General features: G+C 39.5%; 1 non-coding gene across 1 annotated transcript; it reads left to right on the top strand.

Moving 5' to 3' along the window:
* Positions 1 to 3,611: 3,611 nt before the first annotated feature.
* LOC148573805 (small nucleolar RNA R71) lies at positions 3,612 to 3,719 on the top strand. Its single transcript, XR_015905872.1, has one exon. It is a non-coding gene; the product is annotated as a small nucleolar RNA R71 (small nucleolar RNA).
* The last annotated feature ends 2,442 nt before the right edge of the window (positions 3,720 to 6,161 follow it).

The raw sequence follows: 6,161 nt of genomic DNA, 5'->3' as shown, positions 1-6,161 counted from the left end.
GTTCTTTGGTCTTCTCTAATTTCATGGAGGAGGATGGAATGCTCTTGGTGCTCCACCCTTAGTTGTCCCATGTTGGAACTTAATTCTCCTAGGGAGGTATTGATTTGCTCCCAATAGTTTTGTGGAGGAAAATGCATCCCTTGAGGCATCTCAGGGATTTCATGATGAGGAATTTCCTCATGCTCTTGTCCATGAGTGGGATCTCTTATTTGCTCCATCTTTTTTTTAGTGATGGGCTTGTCCTCATCAATGAGGATGTCTTCCTCTATGTCAATTCCAGCTGAATTGCAGAGGTGACAAATGAGATGAGGGAAGGCTAACCTTACCACAGTAGAGGACTTGTCCGCCACCTTGTAGAGTTCTTGGGATATAACCTCATGAACTTCTACTTCCTCTCTAATCATGATGCTATGAATCATGATAGCCCGGTCTATAGTAACTTCAGACCGGTTGCTAGTGGGAATGATTGAGCGTTGGATGAACTCCAACCATCCCCTAGCCACGGGCTTAAGGTCATGACTTCTTAGTTGAACCGGCTTCCCTCTTGAATCTCTCTTCCATTGAGCGCCCTCTTCACAGATGTCCATGAGGACTTGGTCCAACCTTTGATCAAAGTTGACCCTTCTAGTGTATGGGTGTGCATCTCCTTGCATCATAGGCAAATTGAATGCTAACCTTACATTTTTCGGACTAAAGTCTAAGTGTTTCCTCGGACCATTGTAAGCCAATTCTTAGGGTCCAGGTTCACACTTTGATCATGGTTCTTGTGATCCATGCATTGGCATAGAACTCTTGAACCATTAAGATTCCGACTTGTTGAATGGGGTTGGTGAGAACTTCCTAACCTCTTCTTCAAATCTCATGTCGGATCTCCGGATATTCGCCCTTTTTGAGCTTAAAAGGGACCTCGGGGATCACCTTCTTCTTGGCCACAACTTCATAGAAGTGGTCTTGATGCACCCTTGAGAGGAATCTCTCCATCTCCCATGACTCAGAGGTGGAAGCTTTTGCCTTCCCTTTCCTCTTTCTAGAGGTTTCTCCGGCTTTTGGTGCCATTAATGGTTATGGAAAAATAAAAAAGCTTTAGCTTTTACCACACCAAACTTAGAAAGAAGAGAGTAGAAGAAGAAGAAATAGAGGAGATGGAGGGGGCTTTGTGTTTCGGTCAAGGGGGATGGGTAGTGTGTATGTTGTGTGAAAATGAAGGAGTGAAGATGGGTTTATATAGGAGTGGAGAGGGGGGGTATGGTTCGGCCATTATGGGTGGGTTTGGGTGAGAAAGTGGTTTGAATTTAAATGGTGAGGTAGGTGGGGTTTTATAAAGGATGGATGTGAGTGGTGAAGAGAATGGTGGGATTTGATAGGTGAGGGGTTTTTGGGGAAGAGGTATTGAGGTGATTGGTGAATGGGTGCAGAAGAGAGAGAGAGGTGGGGTAGGTGGGATCCTGTGGGGTCCACAAATCCTGAGGTGTCAAGGATTTCTCATCCCTGCACCATGTGGCGTGTAAAAAGCCCCTTGCTGCCAATCCTGGCGTTAAACTCCAGGTTGCTGCCCATTTCTGGCGTTTAACGCCAGCTTCTTGCCCATTCCTGGCGTTAAACGCCAGTCTGGAGCCCATTTCTGGCGCTTAACGCCCAGAATGGTGCCAGACTGGGTGTTTAACGCCCATTCTGCTACCCTTACTGGCGTTTAAACGCCAGTAAGTTTCTCCTCCAGGGTGTTCTATTTTTCATTCTATTTTTCCTTCTGTTTTTGCTTTTTCAATTATTTTTGTGACTTCACATGATCATCAACCTACAGAAAACATAAAATAACAAAAGAAAATAGAAATTTAACATAGATAAGTAAAAAAAATTGGGTTGCCTCCCAACAATCGCTTCTTTAATGTCAATAGCTTGACAGTGGCTCTCATGGAGCCTCACAGATGTTCAGAGCAATGTTGGAACCTCCCAACACCTAACTTAGAGTTTGATTGTGGGGGTTCAACACCAAACTTAAAGTTTGGTTGTGGCCTCCCAACACCAAACTTAGAGTTTGACTGTGGGGGCTCTGTTTGACTCTGTATTGAGAGAAGCTCTTCATGCTTCCTCTCCATGGTGACAGAGGGATATCCTTGAGCTTTAAACACAAGGGAGTCTCCATTCACTTGAATGATCAATTTTCCTCAGTCAACATCAATCACAGCTTTTGCTATGGTTAGGAAGGGTCTGCTAAGGATGATGGATTCATCCATACACTTCCCAGTCTCTAGGATTATGTAGTCAGTAGGGATGTAGTGGCCTTCAACCTTTACCAAGACATCCTCTACAAGTCCATAAGCCTGTTTCTTTGAATTATCTGCCATCTCCAGTGAGATTCTTGTAGCTTGTACCTCAATGATCCCTAGCTTCTCTATTACAGAGAGAGGCATGAGGTTTATACTTGACCCTAGGTCACACAGAGCCTTCTCAAAGGTCATGGTGCCTATGGTACAAGGTATTGAGAATTTTCCAGGGTCTTGTCTCTTCAGAGGTAATTTCTGCCTAGTCAAGTCATCTAGTTCTTTGATGAGCAATGGAAGTTCATCCTCCCAAGTCTCATTACCAAACAACTTGGCATTTAGCTTCATGATTGCTCCAAGGTACTTAGCAACTTACTCTTTAGTAACATCTTCATCCTCTTCAGAGGAAGAATACTCATCAGAGCTCATGAATGGCAGAAGTAAATTCAATGGAATCTCTATGGTCTCAGTGTGAGCATCAGATTCCCATGGTTCCTCATTAGGGAACTCCTTGGAGGCCAGTGGGCATCCATTGAGGTCTTCCTTAGTGGAGATTACTGCCTCTTCCTCCTCTCCAGGTTCGGCCATGGGAGACGTGTTTATGGCCTTGCACTCTCTCTTTGGATTCTCTTCTGTATTGCTTGGGAGAGTACTAGGAGGGAGTTCAGTAATTTTCTTACTCAGCTGTCCCACTTGTGCCTCCAAATTTCTAATGGAGGACCTTGTTTCAGTCATAAAACTTTGAGTGGTTTTGATTAGATCAGAGACAATGGTTGCTAAGTCAGAGTGGCTCTGCTTAGAATTCTCTGTTTGTTGCTGAGATGGAAAAGGCTTGCTATTGCTAAACCTGTTTCTTCCACTATTATTGTTGTTGAAACCTTGTTGAGGTCTCTATTGATCCTTCCATGAGAGATTTGGATGATTTCTCCATGAAGGGTTATAGGTGTTTCCATAGGGTTCTCCCATGTAATTCACCTCTTCCATTGTTGGGTTCTCAGGATCATAAGCTTCTTCTTCAGAGGAAGCTTCCTTAGTACTTCCTGGTGCAGCTTGTATTTCAGACAGACTCTGAGAAATCATATTGACTTGTTGGGTTAATATCTTATTCTGAACCAATATGGCATTCAGAGTATCAATCTCAAGAACTCCTTTCTTCTGAGTTGTCCCATTATTCACAGGATTCCTCTCAGAGGTGTACATGAATTGGTTATTTGCAACCATTTCAATGAGTTCTTGAGCTTCTGCAGGCGTCTTCTTCAGATGAAGAGATCCTCCAGCAGAGCTATCCAATGACATCTTGGATAGTTCAGATAGACCATCATAGAAGATTCCTATGATGCTCCATTCTGAAAGCATGTCAGAAGGGCACCTTCTGATCAATTGCTTGTATCTCTCCCAAGCTTCATAGAAGGACTCACCATCCTTTTGTCTAAAGGTTTAGACTTCCACTCTAAGCTTACTCAATTTTTGAGGTGGAAAAAACTTTGTCAAGAAGGCATTGACTAGTTTTTCCCAAGAGTTCAGTCTTTTCTTAGGTTGTGAATCCAACCATGTTCTAGCTCTGTCTCTTACAGCAAAAGGAAAAAGCATAAGTCTGTAGACTTCAGGGTCAACCCCATTGGTCTTGACAGTGTCACAGATTTGCCAGAATTCAGCTAAGAACTGATGAGGATCTTCCAATGGAAGTCCATGAAACTTGCAATTCTGTTGCATTAGAGAAACTAATTGAGGCTTAAGCTCAAAGTTGTTTGTTCCAATGGCAGGGATTGAGATGCTTTTCCCATAGAAGTCGGGAGTAGGTGCAGTAAAGTCACCAAGCACCTTCCTTGCATTGTTGGCATTGTTATTTTCGGCTGCCATGGTTTCTTCTTCCTTGAAAAGCTCTGTTAAGCCCTCTAAAGAGAATTGTGCTTTAGCTTCTCTTAGCTTTCTCTTCAAGGTCCTTTCAGGTTCAGGATCAGCTTGAACAAGTATGCCTTTATCTTTGCTTTTGCAAATATGAAAGAGAAGAGAACAAGAAAGTAGGGAATCCTCTATGTCACAGTATAGAGATTCCTTGAGGTGTCAGAGGAAAAGAAGAATAGAAGGAGGAGGTAGATAGAAGAGAATTCGAATATATAAAGAAGGAGGGAGTTCGAATTGTACCTTGAGGAGGAGTGTTAGTCCTTTAAATAGAAGGATGTGAGAAGTGGGGAAGAATTTTCGAAAATAAATTAAAAAGATTTTGAAATAATTAAAAAGAAATTTGAAAATTTGATTAAGATTTTAAAAAATTAAGATTAGGAAAGAAATTAAGTGATTTTTGAAAATATTTTGAAATTAGAAATTAAAAGATATGATTGAGAGTTAATTTTGAAAAAGATGTAATTGAAAAGATATGATTGAGAAGATATGATTGAAAATCAATTTTAAAAAAAAGAGAAAGTTTTAAAATTAAACTTGATTACTTGACTAACAAGAAATTAGAAGATATGATTCTTAAAATTTAAAATTTGATCCTTTCTTAATAGGCAAGTAACAACTTGAAAATTTTGAAGTAAATCTTCAATTATAACAAGGATTTTTGAAAATTAAAAAAAATGGAAAGAAATTGATTTTGAAGAGATATGATTGAAAAGATATGATTTGAAAAAGATTTGATTTTGAAAAATTATGAAGATTTGAAAAAATTTGGATTAAAAACAAAATCTTCCCTCTAGTGTCCTTCTGGCGTTAAACGCCCAGAATGGCATCCATTCTGGCGTTTAATGCCCAAAATCCTACCTTTTTGGGCATTAAACGTCCAGCCAGGTACCCTGGCTGGCGTTTAAACGCCAGTTTTCCTTCTTCACTGGGCGTTTTGAACGCCCAGCTTTTTCTGTTTGATTCCTCTGCTGAATATTCTGAATTTTCAATTCTCTGTATTATTGACTTGAAAATACACAATTTTGAAAATATTTTTGAATTTTTAATGATGAGAAACAATCAAAATACAACTAATCTTAGGAAACTCAAATCAAACAATGCATGCAGGACACCAACTTAAAAATTTTCATATAAGAGACACTAACAAATTGAGAATGCATATGAGAAACAACAAAATACACAAAACAAGAGAAATTAAAGATCAGAGCACTGAAATCATAAAGAATAACTTGAAGATCAATGAAGAACATAATGCATATATTCGAAAAATGCAAGAAGAATAAAAACATGCAATTGACATCAAACTTAAAAATTGATACTAGATTCAAACAAGAAACATAAAATATTTTTTATTTTTATGATTTTAAAAATTTTTTTGTGATTTTCGAAACTTATATGGAGAAGAAAATAAAGAGAATCAAAATTTTTAACAAGAATTCCAGGAATCATGCAATGTTAGTCTAAAGCTTCAGTCTAAACAGATTAGACATGGTTGGCCAAGCTTCAGCAGGACATTACATTCAGCAGATAAATTGATGAGAATCAATCAGCTTTTGTGATGATAAGAACATCACCTTGAAACTCTAGAATTCATTCTTAAAAATTCTGAAAAGTACCTAATCTAAGCAACAAGATGAACCGTCAGTTGTCCAAACTCGAACAATCCCCGGCAACGGCGCCAAAAACTTGGTGCACGAAATTGTGATCATCAACAATGGCGCCAAAAACTTGGAGCTCTTAAACGTGAATCACACTTTGTCACAATTCCGCACAGCTAACCAGCAAGTGCACTGGGTCGTCCAAGTAATACCTTACGTGAGTAAGGGTCGATCCCACGGAGACTGTCGGCTTGAAGCAAGCTATGGTTACCTTGTAAATCTCAGTCAGACAAATTCAGATGGTGATGGAGAATTGATAATTAAAAGATGAATAAAACATAAAATAAAGATAGAGATACTTATGTAATTCTTTGGTTGGAATTTCAGATAAGTGTAT

Source organism: Arachis ipaensis, chromosome B2, assembly GCF_059453495.1.
Source record: "Arachis ipaensis isolate K30076 ecotype BB chromosome B2, ASM5945349v1, whole genome shotgun sequence".
Lineage (NCBI taxonomy): Eukaryota > Viridiplantae > Streptophyta > Magnoliopsida > Fabales > Fabaceae > Arachis > Arachis ipaensis.
Note: the sequence above shows the minus strand (reverse complement) of the source record. Positions and strands in the feature narration are given on the sequence as shown.